The sequence below is a fragment of the Neovison vison genome, chromosome 6 (genome assembly GCF_020171115.1).
Source record: "Neovison vison isolate M4711 chromosome 6, ASM_NN_V1, whole genome shotgun sequence".
Taxonomy (NCBI): domain Eukaryota; kingdom Metazoa; phylum Chordata; class Mammalia; order Carnivora; family Mustelidae; genus Neogale; species Neogale vison.
This window is the reverse complement of record NC_058096.1, coordinates 56,391,041-56,410,401: the sequence shown is the minus strand read 5'-3', so window position 1 is coordinate 56,410,401 and position 19,361 is coordinate 56,391,041. Positions and strand designations below refer to the sequence as shown.

The window sequence follows — 19,361 nt, the reverse complement described above, 5'->3', positions numbered from 1 at the left end:
AGGATATACTTGATATTTATTAGACTGGATAAATATATTAATCAATTACAAATCTTCCTAGTTAGGCTGTCATTTCGCTTACATCAGTGTCTCAGTTTGTGTATAATTTTGAGAGTGAGAGATAGTATTTGTTAGGTGGAATAGTTTAAAAAAAATAGATAATGCTTTACATCTTAGGTTGGGCTGCTATAACAAAATTCTATAATCTGGTGGCTAACAAACAGCATGAATATATTTCTCACAGTTCTGGAGGCTGGAAGTCCAAGATCAGGGTCCCAGTATGGTTGGATTCTGGAAAGAGCTGTCTTCTAATTTGCAGACTGCTGCCTTCTTATATTCTCACCTGGTAAAAAGAGAGCTTGCTCACTCTCTGGGCTCTTGTAAGGGCACTAATCGCATCATGAGGGTTCCACTCACATGACCTAATTACCTCCCAAGGACCCCACAGCCAAATACCATCACCCTGGGGATTAAATTTCAACATAAGAATTTAGTGGGGTTGCAAACACTCAATCCATAACACTAATAGCTATAATTAGCTACTCAACGACAAATATTGTTTCTCTTATGATATGTTTCCATCTATAAGATCTCAGAAAGGCACTACAAGAAGAATGAAATGGGACATCTCTGCTAGGGATACATGTTGAGTGAGGAGGTCTATATAAATATTAAAAGGGACTACGAGTCAAGTTTATTTGGAGATGTAGGTCAAAGAGTTAGAGAGGAGAAGGGAGTTGAGGGAAATTGGAAGGGGAGGTGAACCATGAGAGACTATGGACTCTGAAAAACAGTCTGAGGGGTTTGAAGGGGTGGGGGGGTGGGAGGTTGGGGGAATCAGGTGGTGGGTATTAGAGAGGGCACGGATTGCATAGAGCACTGGGTATGGTGAAAAAACAATGAATACTGTCACACTGAAAATAAAAAATAATTTGTATCTCTTTTTTAATTCAGTTTTTCAAGGTACAGATTTTATGTATTCTATTTCATTTAATATATATATATATATATATATATAGTTTTAGATTTTATTATTTATTTGACAGAGATATCACAAGTAGGCAGAGAGGCAGGCAAGGAGAGAGAGAGAGGGAAGCAGGCTCCCCTCTGAGCAGAGAGCCTGATGCGGGACTTGATTTTAGGACCCTGAGATCATGACCTGAGCTAAAAGCAGAGGCTTAATCCACTGAGCCACCCAGCTGTCCCTAAAAAATATATTTTAAATATTATATGTTATTTTTAAAGAGTTTATTTATTTATATAAGGGGGAGAGAAAGAGAGCATTAGCAGGGGGTGGGGGGGAGGACAGAGGCAGACAGAGAAGCAGACTCTCCACTGAGCATGGAGCCCTGACCCAAGGCTCCATTCTAGGACCCTGAGATCATGACCTGAGCAGAAGTCAGACACTTAATGAGCCAGCCAGGTGCTTCTTATATGTTATGTTTCATTTTGAAATTTTTCATTTTGATATTAGTGGACTGTATTGTTTCACCAGAATTCTTATGTTTTAGTCCAAATCCCTAATACTTCAGGATCTGACTATATTTGGGGCCTTTGAAAAGGTGATTAAGTTAAAATGAGGCCATTAGAGGGGTACCTGGATGGCTCTCCTCTGCCATCCAGGGGAGCCTGGATGGCTCCCCTCTGCCTTAAGGCCTCTGCCTTTAGCTCAGGTCATGATCCTGGGGTCCTGGGATTGAGCCCTGCATCGGGCTCCCTGCTCAGCGGGGAGCCTGCTCTCCTTCCTCTCTTCCTGCCTCTCTGCCTACTTGTGATCTCTGTCAAATAAATAAATAAAAATCTTGAAAAAAAAAAAAGAGGCCATAGAGTGAGCTCTAATCCAGTCTGACTAGTGTCCTTATAAGGAGAGGAAATTTGGACAGAGAGAGTCTAGGGATGGGTGTCTGCAGAGAAAAGATGATGTGAGGAAATAAATTTCCATCATTTACACCACCCAGTCTGGATTTTGTTGTTGTTATTGGCAGCCCTAGCAAACTAATATACATGGGAATTTTTGAAATTAGAATTAAAGAGAATATTATAATGAAACCCATAAATCTATCATCCAATCTCAACAGTTATCAGCTCCTGGTCAAACTGGTATCATCTATATTCCTCCTACTCCTCAACAACTAGATTATGAAGAAAATTCCAGATATTGTATGTCAAATATATTTATCATGTCTTTTTTAGTTTTTAATTTTTTTAATTTAATTTTTTCAGCGATCCGAGACTCACTGTTTATGCACCACACCCAGTGCTCCATGCAATATGTGCCCTCCTTAATACCCACTACCAGGCTCACCTACCCTCCACCCCCTTCCCCTCCAAAATTCTCAGTTAGTTTCTCAGACTCCACAGTCTCTCGTGCTTTATCTCCCCCTCTAATTTCCCCCAATTCACTTTTCCTTTCCTTCTCCTAATGTCCTCCATGTTATTGCTTATGCTCTGCAAGTAAAAACCACGATAATTGGCTCTCTCTGCTTGACTTACTTCACTCAGCATTATCTCCAGTCCTGTCCATTTTGATACAAAAGTGGGTTTTCATCCTTTCTGATGGAGGCGTAATATTCCATTGTATATATGGACCATATCTTCTTTATCTTTTTGTCTGTTGAAGGGCATCTTGGCTCCTTCCACAGTTTGGTGATTGTGGCCATTGCTGCTATGAACATTGGGGTATGGATGACCTTTCTTTTCGCTACATCTGTATCTTTAAGGTAAATACCCAGTAGCGCAATTACAGGTCATAGGGAAGCTCTATTTTTAATTTCTTAAGGAGTTTCCACACTGATTTCCAAAGTGGCTGCCCCAACTTGCATCCCACTGACAGTGTAAGAGGGTTCTCCTTTCTCCACATCCTCTCCATCACTTGTTTACTGTCTTACTAATTTTGGCCATTCTAACTGTTATCTCAGTGTGGTTTTGATTTGAATCTCCCTGATGGCTAATGATGAATATTTTTTCATGTGTCTCTGAGCCATTTGTCTTCTTTGGAGAAGTGTCTGTTCATGTCTTCTGCCTATTTTCTGACTTTATAAAAGAAATAACTCTGTTTAAAAACATAATCACAATACAGATATAACACCTAAACAACTATACTTCCTTAATACAATTTCTAATTATTTCCCATCATAATATAATTCATGGTCCTTCTTACCCATCCCCACTTTTCTTTTTCTCCCTTGTTTTCCCCTGCAATTTAATTGTAGGAAAACTGGACTGGCTGTTTCAGTTTCTACATGCTCTAAATTTTGCTAACTGCCTTCCTGGTTGGGGTTTAACAGCTTTCTTCATTCTGTTGATTTTTCTTTTTTCTTTTTTTAAGATTTTATTTACTTGTCAGAGAGAGAGAGAGAGACCGCACGAGCGAGCACAGGCAGAGTGGCAGGCAGAGGCAGAGAGAGAAGCAGGCTTCCTGCCAAGCTAGGAACCTGATGTGGGACTTGATCCCAGAACATTGGGATCATGACCTGAGCCAAAGGCAGCTGCTTAACCAACTGAGCCACCCAGGCGTCCCTCTGTTGATTTTTCTGCAAATGAGTAGAATCTAGCAGCTTGACCAAATTCAGACTTGGAGTTTTTTCATTTGTTTTTTGTCAAGATGCTTCATAGGTAGTATTGTGTTCTACCATCAGATTGTCTGATTCTCTCTCTTTTAATATGAGCAGTTAATGGTCAGTGCTCAGATCCCTTAGGAGTTACAAATCTTATATTTCTATCATATTTTTATCATTTATTAGCTCTAAGACTTCCATACAGAAAAACTTTTTTCATCTTCCATTTGGTAACCTATGCTAGTTTGTATTTAACCATTTGACAGAAACAACAGAGCTCTATACTGATTAAAAAAATAATAAATTTGTATTTTTTAAAAGATTTTATTTATTCATGAGAGACAAAGACAGAGAGAGAGAGAGGCAGAGGGAGAAACAGTCTCTCCACTGAGCAGGGAGCCCGATGCAGGACTTGATCTCAGGACCCTAGAATCATGACCTGAGCCAGAAGCAGAGGCTTTAATCCATTGAGCCACCCAGATGCCCAGAAAACTTGTATTGAGTAAAATCTTGATTAGAGATCAAATTAAAACAACAAAAATGAGAAAGACATTTACCTGACTTATAGGACATAAATATGTTTAAAATAAATATGTATAAATAAATATGTTTAAAATCATTACTTAGCAGGATGGTTCAGGAGTTCATTGAATTGGTTTCTGTTCTAAAAAAAAATCACATTCTTAGATTTTATCCATTTATACTGCTTTCACCTGGTAATTGAAATTATCACCATCGACAGTGGTTATGCTTCCTTTTCTTTCTGACTGCACTTGTATTATTATCATGATAATGACATTTTTTACATCTACAATGAATTTTCATGCTAAAATATCTCAGAGGATCTTACTTATATTGCAAATAAAATATTAAAAAGCCTGGTGGCCTTCTTTTGTCTGGAATTAAATACTCTCTTATTCTTACAGTCTGATTTCCCTTGCCATACCAGGAGCAAGACCTCAAAACTCTGTTAGTCCACTTATGTGCACCTTTATTTAGTAAAGAAGAGTAGGTTCCATCTTAATGAATTTAAAACAGTGCAGCCAGCATTAAACATATGTTGTATTAACAAAAAAGGTAGGTTGCATTGGCCAGGGTCAGAGTGCACGGAGGAAATCCTCGTGCTCCCCCTCCTGAAGTTAAATGGTCAAACCATGGAGATTGATCATGTCCAGCCCAGAATACATCCACAGCACGTGAATCATGTCCAGCACAGAATACATCTGTTCTGTCAAGAGCTCATTGAGATTATTCAAGTCATGGTGGATGGTTGGCAAGTGTTGGAGAGGGTCATGTAAACATCAAGTCAATTGATGTCTCTCCTCTGGAGACTGGGGCCTGAAAGTCTTGCTCCTGGGCCAGTGCTAGTACTTGGGTTTGCCAGTGGCTTCAAGCAGTGGGTTGATCTGAAAAAGTCTTACAGCTTCACCATGGGCTGCTAGCCCAATAATGGACTTCTAGATATGAACAAGGGCATCAGCCTGAAACACACAGGCACTGATGACTGTAAGAACATTGCCACCATCATGAAGATACTTGCAAAGCAAGGCTTCATTGTCAAGCAGACCTCACCATTCTGATTGGTGGAGGACAAGAAGGGGCAGGACAGGAAGCTTCTTGGCCTAGCCCAGAACCCTCCTTTCCTTCACCAGAAGGGAAAAGGGAGAGTAGCACAGCTCTACATCCAGGGTGTCCCACAGCCTTCCCTGTGGGCTTATGCCCTGGGTAAGGACTTGGCCACTTGGCCCCTCTGGAGCAGACACTTTGTGCCCCCCACCCCACCCCTCAACCTCAGCCCAGTATTACGGGGCTGGGGGACCCAGGTACTCACTGCCTCCTCCTGGTAAACAGGTTTCTGCTGGAGCCACTAAGCTCCCCTAGGCCCCTCCTGTCGGTATTGCATGGTGTCTGCTGCCCGCAGCACTCCAGGACAGATCAGGCCCAATCTTGGTGTCTCTTCCCCATCCCCACTGTGAATGCCACTGAGTAAAGTCAGGGAAATGAGAAAAGAAAAAAAAAAGTAACTATGAATCTTTAGATTTCTGAGGACCTTAGGCCGGTGGGCTTTGTGTATGTCTGAACAAAGTAAATCCTGGTAGAAAGATAAACTTTGCTAACCCAGATATTTGAGAGAGTGAGCTGGTTGGCTAGGCAATTGCCCATAACAACACAGGACTCTAGCACTATGCTTTAGATTAGATTATTATGTCTAATTTTAATTTCCCCACTATAGAGGGAATTAGAAAAGTTGAGTGTATGAAAAGAAAAGCAGTGAAAATGATTAAATAAGAATATAACCTAAAAGAGAAAGTGAAAGTTCTTTCTTCCTGAGGGAAGACACAAAAGAAACCTAACATTTGTCAGTTTTGTTTCTGAAGGCTTGTTTTCAATGGGGCCCCAACCCTCTTCCTTCTAGGGTCCAGCGCACACAATGGCATGTTTCTGAGCTGGGAGCCACGCAGCCCTAGAGGATTCTAGTATGGTTTGGAATCTTCAAATCCGTGTCTACCAATAATTGTCTAAAATGGCATTATACCTTACATATGCATATGCTACAGTTTTTCCAATATATATAGATGTAGTTTGGGTAGTAAAATCTAGAATCACATAGGAGTGCTATTGAATTCAGTTAATTTTTTTTGTCATGTATTTTCTCAGGTGGGGGGGGTAGTGGTTCTGAACTGTGTGTGTGTGTGTGTGTGTGTGTGTGTGTGTGTGTGTTTGTAGCTTATGGAGCTTCTCATGGGAAACCACTGATACAGAACAAGAGAAAATGATGCTATGTTGCCAGGTGAGGTAATGAAGTTGACACTTCCAGGGACTTGGACCAATTCCTCAGATTCCTGGAGCTCTGTCCTGGAGCCTTCTGTGCTCACAGCAGAGTGAAGTGAAAACATTCTGGCCATGGCTGCCACCCACTTCCACCACTGACCATCCTGGTGGAGTGAGACTTGCACACCCCACTCTGCTCCACCCAGGAGCCAAGGGAAGCTATGGAGCTGTGGGCAGCTTCACCAGCACTGAAGACCTCGTGCTTTGCTGTCTTTGGGCAAGTGGTTATGTAGCAGCTGTCATCAGGTGCACTGCTGACACTCTAAAGCTGCCACGGCAGCTCTCCCTCGTTAGTGGCCTTTGGCTTCACAGTCCCCCGCAAGAGTGTACAGGTCTCACTATGAACTGATTGGGGTTGGCATGTTGGTCGAAACCAGTTTGCCACCCCTATCTCAGCGACTCCAGCATGAATATAAATGATCAGTGATCCCACATGGATCAGCTTAGGAAGGGCCTGATGTCTGGCTTGGCTAAGAATGAGGGGTAATGATAAACAGGACAATTTCAACAGAGCAGGAGGCATGACTTAAAATCCGCTGAGAAGGGATATGTAATTTCTATCTCAGGAGATCTTTAAAAATAGAATATAGTCATCTATTTAGTTGCAGAACTACCTAAAGTTGGGGACCTGATTTAAGTACCTTCATCTTACAGTTTTCCTGATGCTTTGATTTTGTAACTGTTGTAACCTTCCTTATTTTGATTGAAACCATCAAAGCTTTGCTTTGGTAGTTTATTACTGAGTTTTATTACTTCTTCTCTTGGCTAATTGATTCCCTGGATGTCTCTGTACATTCTATGAATAGATGTGAAACTGACATCTAGGAAGGTGTTGTATTTCTCTTCCTTTTAAGAGGCAGAGTCTTTGTGAACTGCTCTTTTTAGTTACTGGTGTTTGGCAAATATTTAGTAAGTTACTGCAACAGTTCCCATTGTTTTTTCTGAGTTTTAAAAGTCTCCTGAAAAATTAATCAGATTAATTTAAACATTTGGAATCTCCTGAATAAAGTACTCTGTACATAGCTAGCAGTAAATTAAATTTTCAGTTCTCAGATACTCGTCTAGAAATTAGGACTTTAATTCTGTGTTCACTAATCCCTGATTATTCTAATTTAACAAGCTTGTTGATTATTCATGCACAAATATCAAGATAGGTATTCTTTTATAATTTTGAATATTGTCTGTGTGCTTGCAGCCATTTCTTGTTTACAAAATAAATTGAATTTTAAGATAAGAATACTTTTAGGATATTAATATAATTTTGAAATTAATAAAGTTTGGGTTATCTACATAGTAGCCTTTATAAGTATGTGTATTAAGATGTATTTTAAAATACATGTATAAGATGTATAAAGATGTATTTTTAAAAATGAAGTACTTTTCAAATTTTGGAAATTTCACCTCTTTTAATGCCTAGATAAAAGGACAATTTAAAAATCTTCATCAAGACATTAGCAAAACATTAACAGAAACATAAGTTATTAAGGACACATATATAACCAAATGTCCATAATTATATACCACACCATTAGCCAAAGCCAACTTAATATCATTCATGATATTACAAGATCATTGTCTATTACTACAAGATCGTTGTCTGTCTTGTAGTACAGACAAGACTACTACTTGTCTATAGTCCTTTCCAGACTACAACAAGATTTTTTTTTCCAGCTTTATTAGGATATAATTGACAAAAAGAATTGTATAAACCTAAAATATACAACATGATGATTTGATATGTATATACATATACATATACCTATACATTGTGAAATATTTACCACAATCAAATTAATCAACATATCCTTCACTTCACACAGGTATCCTTTTGCATGTGTTTGAAGGTAGAATGCTTAAGATCTGTTCTCTTAGCAAATTACAAGTATACAATACTAATCATAGTTGTCATGGCATACATTAGGTCCTCAGAATTTACTCACCTTATTACTGAAAGCTTGTACCCTTTGACTAACATTACCCTATTTTCCATACCCCACAGCTACTGGCAACCACCATTCTACTTTCTATGAGCTCAACTTTAATTTTTTTTTAGATTTCTACATATGAATGATACCATACAGTGTTTGTTTTTCTCTGGCTTTTCACTTAGGATAATGGTTTTTAAGTTCATTCATGTTGCAGATGGCAGGATGCCCAACTTTTTATGGCTAGATAATAATCCATTATCTAACCATATTTTCTTTAACCATTCATCCGTCAATGGACATAGAGGTTCCATATTTCTGTATGTTGGCTATTCTCAGTAATGCTGTAGTGAACATGAAAGTGCAGATACCTCTTTAAGATACTGATTTCATTTCCTTCAGATGTATATCCAGAGGTGGGATTTCTGGTTCATATAGTAGTTCTATTTTTAATATTTTGAGAAACCTCCATACTGTTTTCCATAATGGTTGTACCAATTTACATTCCCACCAACAGTGTGTGAGGGTTTCCTTTTCTCCATATCCTTATCAGAACTTGTTATCTCTTCTCTTTTTGATAATACCCATTCTGACAGGTGTGGGGCCATATTGTGCTTTTGACTGCCGTTTGCCTGACGATTAGCACATTTCCATGTACCTTTGGCCAACCGTCTATTCAGGTCCTTTGCCCATTTTATTATCAGGGTGTAAGTGTTATGTTTTTTGTTTTTGCTATTGACTTGTGTGAGTTCTGTGCATATTTTAGATATTAAGCCTTTATCAATATATGGTTTGCAAATATTTTCCTCCTCCTGTATGTTGCCTTTTCATTCTGTTGATTGTTTTCTTTGCTGTGAAGAAGCTTTTCAGTTTGATGTAGTCCCACTTGTTTTTTGTTTGATTTTTGTTTGTTGTTATTGTTTGTTTACTTTCCTTACCTGTGCTTTTGTTGTTGTATACAAAATAGACCTGTGTCAAGAAGTTTTCCCCTATGTTTTATTCTACGAGTTTTACAGTTTCAGGACTTATTTTTAAGACTTTAATTCATTTTGAGTTAATTTTTATATGTGATATAAGATAGAGCCCAGTTTCATATTTTTGCATGTGGATATCCAATTTTTCCAGCACCATATATTGAAGAGATTGTCCTCAATTGTGTGTTCTTGGTACCCTTGCCAAAGATTATATGAGTGGGTTTATTTCTGGATTTTCTACTCTATCCTATTGGTCTCTGTTGTGATACAACAGTATCCTGTCTGTTTTTTATGCCATCATCATACTGTTTTAATTGCTATAGCTTTGTAATATGTTTTGAAATCAGGAAGTGTGATGCCTCCAGCTTTTTTCTTCCTTTTCAAGATAGTTTTGGCTTTTCAGAGTATTCTCTGGTTCCATACAAATTTGGAGATTGTTTTTTATACTACTTTTGTGTTGACTCTATAGATTGCTTGAGTAGTATGGACACTTAAAAAATATTAGTTCATCCAACCCAAGAATGTGGGATATCCTTCCATTTATTTGGTATCTTTGCAATTTCTTTTATCAGTGTCTTATTGTTTTCAGCATATAGGAATTTTACCTCCATGGTTAAATTTAATCCTAAGTATTTTACTGTTTTTTTATGTTATTGTAAATGAGCTTGCTTTCTTAATTTCTCTTTCGGACAGTTCATTGTTAGTGGCAGAAATGCGACTGATTTTAGTATGTTGCTTTTGTATCCTTTGTCTTTACTGAATTTGTTGATTAGTTCTAGTAGTTTTCTTGGTGTAGTCTTTAGGTTTTCCATATATACTGTCATGTATCTGCAAACCAGAAATTTTTTTTTTACTTCTTCCTTTCTGATTTGGATGCTATTTATTTTTCTTTTTATCTAATTGCTCTAACTAGGACTTCCAGTATAATGTTGAATAGAAGTGATGGAGATAGGCATCCTTATCTTTTTCCTGATCTTGAAGAAAAGCATTTAACTTTTCACTGCTGAATATGATATTAGCTGTGGGCTTGACATAATGGCCTTCATTGTGTTGAAGTACATTCCTTCTATACGTTTTTTGTTGAGATTTTATCTTAAAAAGGTAATGAATTTTGTTATTGTTTTTTAATTGAAATGTAGTGGACATATACTATTATATTAGTTCAAGTGTACAACATAGTGATTCAACATTTATGTATATTACGAAGTGCTCACCATGATAAATCTAGCTATCAATTGTCATCATATAAAGTTGTTACAGATCATTAACTATATTCCCTATATTGCAAATTGTATCCCCATGTATTATTATTTTAGAACTGGAAGTTTACACCATTTATTTATTTATTTATTTATAAAGTTTCATTTATGTATTTTAGAGAGAGAGGGCATGGTGGGAAGGGGAAGTGGGAGATGGAGAGAGAGAACCTTAAACTGCCTCCCTGCTTAGTGCAGAGCCCAACAACCCTGAGATCATGATCTGAGTCAGAATCAAGAGTCAGACATTCAATTGACTGAGCCACACAGGCACTCCTAGAAGATTATACTTTTTAATTCTCTTCCCCTATTTTATTCATTCCTCCTGGCAACTACCAGATTGTTCTCTATTTATGAGTTTGTTTCTGCTTTGTTTTGCTTTTTAGATTCCACATATAAGTGAAATCATCTGGTATTTTTCTTTCTCTGTCTGATATTTTTCACTTAGCTTACAATCATCTAGGTCCATCCAGGCTGTCACAAATGACAGAATTTTATACTTTTTTATGATTTAATAGTTCATTGTATATGTATATTATATCTTTATCCATTTGTCCGCTGATGGACACTTAGGGTATTTCCAAATCCTGCTATAGTAAATACTGCTGTAATGAACATAGGGATGAATGTATCTTTTCGAATTAGTGTAAATACCCAGAAGTCTTATTGCTAGATCATATGGTAGTTCTATTTTTAGTTTTTTGATAAAACTTCATACTTTTCCCATAGTGTATGCATCATTTTGCATTCCCAGTCACTGCACAAGGGCTCCCTTTTCTCCATATCCTCACCAACACTTGTCATTTCTTGTCTTTTTATTACTGGTCTTTCTGACAGTTATGAGACAGTATCTTATTGTGGCTTTGATTTATATTTCCTTAATTGTTAGCCATGTTGAGCATCTTTTCATTTGTCTGTTGGCTATATCTGTTTTTTTGGAGAAATGTGTATTTAAGTCATCTACCCATTTTTTAATTGAATTGGTTTTTTTCTTTTGATATTGAACTGAGTGAGTTCTTTATAGATTTTTGTTTTGTTTAATTTAAATTCTAGTTAATGTATAGATAGTCTGAAAAACAATCTGAGGGGTTTGAAGTGTAATATTGACTTCAGGAGTAAAATTTAGTTATTCATCACTTATATATAACACCTGGTGCTCATCACAAGTGACCTCCTTAGTCCCCGTCATCCATTTAGCCCATCTGCCGCCCACTTCCTCTAGAGCACCCCTCTTTTGTTCTCTATAGTTAAGAGTCTCCTGTGGTTTGCTTCCCTCTCTTTTTTTTTTCCTCTTCCCTTGTGTTCATCTGTTTTATTTCTTAAATTCCACGTATGAGTGAAGTCATATGGTATTTGTCTTTTTCTGACTGACTTAGTTCACTTACTTAGCTTAATACACTTTAGCTCCATGCATGTTGTTGCAAATGACAAGATTTCATTCTAATTTTTGGCTGAGTAATATTCTATTGTATATAAATACCACATCTTCTTTATCCATCAGTCAGTGGACATCTGGGCTCTTTCCATAGTTTGGCTATGGTTGATAATGATGCTTTAAACATCAGGATGCAGGTGCCCCTTTGAATCAGTATTTTTATATCCTTTGGGGAAATACCTAGTAGTATAATTGCTAGGTTGTAGGGTAGCTCTATTTTTAACTTTTTGAGAAACTTCCATGCTATTTTCCAGAGTGGCTGTACAAGTTTGCATTCCCACCAACTGTGCAAGAGAGTTCCCCTTTCTTTGCATCTTCACCAACATCTCTTGTTTCCTGTGTTGTTAATTTTAGCCATTCTGACAGGTATGAGATGATCTCTCATTGTGGTTGTGATTTGTATTTCCCTAATGATGAGTGATGTTGAACATCTTTTCATGTGTCTGTTGGCCATCTGGATGTCTTCTTTAGAAAAATGCCTGTTCATGTCTTATGCCCATTTCTTGATTAGATTATTTGTTTTTTGGGTATTGAGTCTTATAAGTTATTTATAGATTCTGGATGTTAACCCTTTACCTGAGAAGTCATTTTCAAATATCTTCTCCCATTCTGTAAGCTTTCTTATAGTTGTACTGATTGTTTCCTTCACTGTGCATAAGCTTTTTATCTTGAAGTCCCAGTAAGTTCACATTTGTTTTTGTTTTTCTTGCCTCTGGTAATGCAGCTAGTAAGAAGTTGCTATGGACAATGTCAAAGAACTTGCTGCCTGTGTCTCCTTACTTGCTGCAAAAAGATTTTGATGGTTTCCTGTCTCATATTTAGGCCTTTCAACCATTTTGAATTTGTTTTTGTGTATGGTGTAAGAAAGTGGTCCAGTTTCATTCTTCTGCATGTTGCTGTCCAGTTTTCCCAACACTCATTTGTTGAAGACACTGTCTCTTCTCCATTGGATATTCTTTCCTGCTTTGTTGAAGATTAGTTGATCATATAGTATGCATCCATTTCTGGGTTTTCTGCTTTGTTCCATTGATCTCTGTGTCTTTTTCTGTGTCAGTACTACACTGTCTTATTGACTACAGCTTTGTAATGTAGCTTGAAGTCTGGAATTGTGATGCCTCCAGCTTTGTTTTCTTTTCAAGATTACTTTGGCTTTTTGAGGTCTTTTGTGGAATATTTTTTTATATTAACCCCTTATTAACTATTTGTCATTTGCGGATATTTTCTACCATTCAGTATTTTGCCTTTTCATTTTGTTAATGGTTTTCTTTGCTTTCAAAGTTGTTTAGTTAGATGTAGTCTCTTTTGTTAAGTTTTTGCTTTGGTTGCCCTTTGCCGGAGGAGACCACCCCCCCCCCAAAAAAAAAATACTGCTCAGACTGATGTCCAAGAGCTATCCCTAATGTTTTCTTCTGGGAGTTTTATTTGTTTTGGTTTTACATTTAAGTCTATAATTCATTTTGAGTTATTTTTTGTATATGGTGTAAATTTCATTGTTTTGCATATAGTTGTCCTCATATGTCCTTTCTATATCTGTTGGGATGATCATGTGTTTTTAATCTTTCCTTCCATTAATGTGGTACATTGCATTTATTGATTTGTATATTGATTGAACCATCCTTTCATCTGGGGATAAATCCAACTTGATCATGGCATATGGTCCTTTTTTTGTACTGTTGAATATCATTTGTGTGTATTATTTTGAGGAGATTTCCATCTGTATGCATTGGTGATAGTAGCCTGTGCTTTTCTTTTGTTGTAGTGTCTTCATCTGGTTTTGGAATTAGAATAATGCTGGCTTCCTAAAATGAGTTTGGAAATGTGCCCTCCTCTTCCATTTTTTGGAAGAGTTTGAGAAAGATAGGCATTAATTGTTATTTAAATTTTTGATAGAATTCACTAGTGAAGCCATCTGGTCCTGAGCTTTTCTTTGTTGGGAAACTTCTGATGATTGATTATATCCTCTTACAAGTTACAGGTTTTTTAGATTTTCTATTTCTTCATAATTCAGTCTTAGACATCTATATGTTTCTAGGAAATTACCCATTTCTTCTAGATTATGCAATTTGTTGGCATATCATTGTTCATAGTAGTTTCTTATCTCTCATATTTCTGGGTTATCAGTTGTAATGTATCCTCTTTGGTTTCTGATTTTGAGTCTTCACTCTCTAGTTTAATTAAGGGTTTGTCAATTCTGTTTATATTTTCAAAAAGCAGTTTTTAGTATCATTGATCTTTTTCTGTTTTTCTATTCCTTCATTTATTTCTGATGATATTTGCTATTTCCTTCCTTCTAACTTTGGGCTTCATTTGTTCTTTTTCTAGCTCTTTGAGGTGGAAAGTTAGATTGTTTATTTGAGATCTGTCTTGTTTCTTAATGTCAGTATTAATCACTATGAACTTTCCTCCTAGAACTGTTTTTATTGCATCTGTTAAGTTTTGATATGCGGTTTCTATTTTCATTTATCTCAACATATTTTTAAATTTAGCTTTTGAGTTCCTCTTTGACCCATTGGTTATTTAAGAGTATGTTGTTTAATTTTTGCCTGTTTTGAATTTTTTATCTTTTCTCCTATTCTTAATTTCTAGTTTATACTATTATAGCCTGAAAAGATATTTGATAATGATTTTAGTATTTGGAAATTTGTCAAGACTTGTTTGTGGTATAACATGATCTGTCCTGAAGAAAGTATGGACTCTGAAAAACAATCTGAGGGGTTTGAAGTGATGGTGGTTGGGGGGAGGTTGGGGTACAAGGTGGTGGGTATTATAGAGGGCACGGATTGCATGGAGCACTGGGTGTGGTGAAAAAAATAATGAATACTGTTATGCTAAAAATAAATAAAAAATAAATTAAAAAAAAAAGAATATTCCATAAGAAGAATGTTCCATGTTTTGAGAAGAACGTGTATGCTGCTGCTTTTGGGTGAAATTTTGTGTGTTTCTTAGGTCCATTTGCTCTGGACCTAAGTATGATTCATGAATAGTATTTCCTCACAATTTTTCTCTGTGATTAATCTATCCATTGTTGAAAGTGGGTTAATGAAGTGTCCTACTATTATTGTACTCATTTATTCTGCCTTCAGGTTTGTTAAGATTTGTTTAATATATTTAGGTACTCTGATTTTGGGTATATATACAGATCTATAATTATTATTTCCTGTTGATGAATTGACTCCTTTACCATTATAAAATGACTTCCTTTATCTCATGTTGTGCTTTTTGGGTTAGAATGTTTTTTGACTGATATCAGTATAGCTATTTTTACTCTCTTTCGGTTTCTATTTGCATAGGATATCTTTTTCATTCCTTCAGTTTGAGCTTATGTATAGCCTTAAAGCTGAAGTAAGTGTCTTATAGTCAGCATATAGTTAGGTCTTGTTTTTTTAATCCACTCAGCCACTTTATGTTTTTGATTAGAGAATTTAATCCATTTACATTTAACATAATTATTGATAGATAAGGACTTATTATTGCTATCTTAATGTCTTAATTGCTGTTTTTTTAGGTCCTTTGTTACTTCCTATCTTGCTGTCTTCTTTGCTGTATAATTTTCTATAGTGTAATACTGTGAATCCTGTCTCTTTATATTTTGTTTTGCTTTATCATTTGTTTTGTTTTATTTTGTTTATCCTAGATTTTGCTTTGTGGTTACTATGAGGCTTGCATAAAGCATGCTTTAGTTATAGTAGTCTATTTAAAGTTTATGACAGGTTAACTTTAATCTCATACAAAATTGAGATTTTGTTGTTACATTGTTACTCTCTTTACCCACAAACATTCTTTGTTTTTTATTTCACAGTTCACATGTTTTAATATTATATATCCACTAAGAAATTATTATAGCTATACTTATTTTTAATATTTTTGTCTTAATCTTTGTACTACAGGTAAATGAGTTATACACCACTGTTATAGTATTACACCATTCTGAATCTGATGATATACTTACTTTTACCAGTGAATCTTACACTTTTATGTTTTCAAGTTACTAATTAGTATCCTTTCATTTCAGCTTAAAGAATTCCCTGTAGCTTTTCTTGAAAGATAGTGGTAATGAAAACCCTTGGTTTTTGCTTGGGGAATTCTCTGTGTCTTCTTAACTTCTGAAGGACATATTTGTAGACTAAATTATTCTGGGTTGGCAGGTGGTGGTGCTCTCAGTTTTTTTTTTTTTTAAGCACTTTGATTATATCATTCCATACTCTTTTGATTTGCAAGGTTTCTGCTGAAAAATCCACTGATAACCTGATGGAGTTTCCCTTGTATGGGAGGACTTTTTTCAGTTTATCTGTATACATGTCTACAGACTGAGTAACACATAAAAAAAATAGAACTGGCATGATATGTTTGCTCCTGCTGCTATCCCTCTGGCTTACTTATCCACTTACTGAAGCATCTGCCTAGTCATCAGGGTCCAGTTCTTGGAAATTTGTTTTAATAACATGTTGTAAGTTGTGCATGTTGGAGTTGTTTCTATCTGGAGAAACAAAGTTGAATTTCTCTTGACAGTTAGAAAAAGCTGTTTCTGACCCCCACAGTGAATAACTCTGGTTGTTTTCTTTGTCCTGATATCTGCTTTTAATAGTATAATATCTTCTACCACGCCTGCTCTTGATATTTTGAACTACGGAATATCCTCTCTTCTGCTTTGATAGCCAGTCATTCTTTAGTATTGTTTAGTCTTACAAATAAACATTAAACTCTGTGTGTCAGCCTCTGGAAACAAGATTCTAACATAGCCACTCCCTTCAAGGCTTTTGCTATCTAGAGGGAAAAGGAGGCATATAGTAAGCTAAAATGTAATGTGTGAGAGTTAAAGTGTGGTTTGATCACAGAGCAGGGATCATCCCACCCGTGAGAGTTATGTATCTGTGTTTCTAACATCCTAGTAATTTAACCACCCTTAAGGTAATGTTGGGGTTCACAGTTGATACTTGTGTTAGAAGTTAGGTGGGTTGTATTAACTGTGTTTAGTTAATGTTTCATGGAGAGACATGATTTCACCTTCATTTTTAACCCACACAGCACATTAATAAGGTAGTTTGTCAAGATTAACAGCAACATTTTTTGAGGGCTTGTTAGGGGCAGGATGCTGAGCTCTGTATTGAGGGCATGCAAAGTTATAAAGCACAGTTCCTTCTTTGAAAAGGTACAGTATCCTTGGGGAAGCAATATTTAAAGAAAGGATAAATATAATACAGCAGCAACTTAAATTTCTACAGAGTGCTATAGTTTTTAATATACCTTCATATTTATTCTTTATGATAACCCTATAAGGCAAGTTATTGTAAAAGCTTTATAAGAAAATTCAGTAGCTTCCCATTGTTATACAACTAACATGTGGCAGAGACAACAGTCCAAGCCACCTGACTCTAATCTGTAGCACCTTTTACTTTGATGTAGTAAGAATGGAATAGTTCATGTGGAAATCAGAGGATGAGGTTTCACAAGCCCTGACCAGACACCAAAGAATATTTCAGGCTCTGGTGTGCAATGAAGAAGTAAGAGTCTGGGCTGGGCCAAGACTAATGGCTGAGCAATTAGCTGAAAGCCAGGAGTTTAAGTTGAGAGAATCCCAAGAAGCAGAGTCCAAAGGGAAATTTGTTGGGAGAGCTGTCAGGAGTTTTGTGAAGAGATAGGGTAGGAGAGCTGGAAATTTGTGGGGGCCGCTTTCAACCTGGACTAATTTCATACTTCCTTTTGAAGACAGAGTTCCTTCCTTCCTGGGCTTAATGTCACAAAGCATTCTGAACTTAAATTTTAACAGGAATAGTAAGGTATGAGGATGTTTATTTGTAGTTTGCATGGATTATACAGTCATATGTTAAGGTTGATGTAAGGCTGGTTCTACTGCATATACTTCATTTCCAAGGTATATGTGTTAGATTCTCACTGTTTGACTTTGCACATAGGTGAAATGTTTTATATCCGCCACTTTTCAAGTACTCAGCAGCCACATGTAGTGGTTACCATATTGGACAGAATGGTAAACTTGGATTCTTTTTTTTTTAATGTTTTTAAAGTAATGTAAATTACTTTACATTACGTGCTTTACTTTACATGCACATGTAAAAATATTCTAAGTGTTCAAAAGGTAAAAAAATGAAAAGTGAAAATGTCTTACCCCCCACCTTCTTCTTGGTTTCTTTCTCTTTGTCCAGTGACATCCACTATTAAAACTTTCTGCTATTTTCTTTTAGGAATAGGAAGGCATATCCATCAAAATTGTATATGTATAAGCTTTTTATAAATTAAAAATGGACTATACTAGGTATTCTGTTTCATATCTTTGTTTCATATCTTTAAAAAAAAAGTTATTAACACTCTATCCAAGAGGTCTTGACACATCTATGTATTTAGCTCTAACTACCTGTTTTATTTTATTTATTTATTTATTTATTTTTAAAGATTTTATTTGTTTATTTGACAGAGAGAGATCACAAGTAGGCAGAGAGGCAGGCAGAGAGAGAGAGGAGGAAGCAGGCTCCCTGCTGAGCAGAGAGCCCCATGCAGGACTCGATCCCGGGACCCCGAGATCATGACCTGAGCTGAAGGCAGTGGCTTAACCCACTGAGCCACCCAGGCGCCCCTCTAACTACCTGTTTTAAAGGTTGCCTAGTATCCCTTGTTCAGAAATAAAATTATCAGTTTCCTATTTTAGGTTTTTTTTTAAAAGATTTTATTTATTTATTTGACAGAGAGAGATTACAAGTAGGCAGAGAGGCAGGCAGAGAGAGAGAGAGGAGGAGGAAGCAGGTTCCCTGCTGAGCAGAGAGCCCAATACGGGACTCGATCCCAGGACCCTGAGATTATGACCCAAGCCGAAGGCAGAGGCTTAACCCAGTGAGCCACCCAGGTGCCCCCTATTTTAGGTTTTTATGTTGTTTCCTTTTTCTTTCTTTTGTTATTCGAACAGTATTGTGATATATATAGTCTTTATTTAGTATGTTTGTAGGGAAGATTCTTAGCAGTGCTATTGCTGGATCAAAGGATAAGAGCACAACCTCTTAAGAAGGGCTCCTAGTGGTCCTCCATGACAAGTGCTATTTCTAAGCAAGGAGGCAGTATAGAATCTGGGGCAAGGGTTGGGTATAAAACACTAGATGGAAGGGGACCAGAGATGAAATAATGGTGAAGAAACTGGCTGTAAGACAAGATGATAAATATATGTATCAATAGTCTTAAGGGTGGCCTTTAAGTTTAATCAGTACAATCGCTTCTTGGAGTATTTAAGAAAAAGTTTTACCTGTATATATAGTTTATTGCAATATGTATATATTTTTATAACTGCTATTGTGTTTAATTTTGTTATACAAATATTACAATCATAATATATTTATTATATATAGTTTGGAAAATACAAATATAAAGCAGAAGACAAA

General features: G+C 36.4%; 1 protein-coding gene and 1 pseudogene across 1 annotated transcript in view; both read left to right on the top strand.

Annotated features, from left to right (window-relative positions):
• The window catches only part of MORC1 (MORC family CW-type zinc finger 1), a 187,187-nt gene that overhangs the window by 93,546 nt on the left and 74,280 nt on the right, over positions 1–19,361 (top strand). The window lies entirely within an intron of this gene.
• On the top strand, positions 4,676–5,137 carry LOC122910410 (annotated as a pseudogene).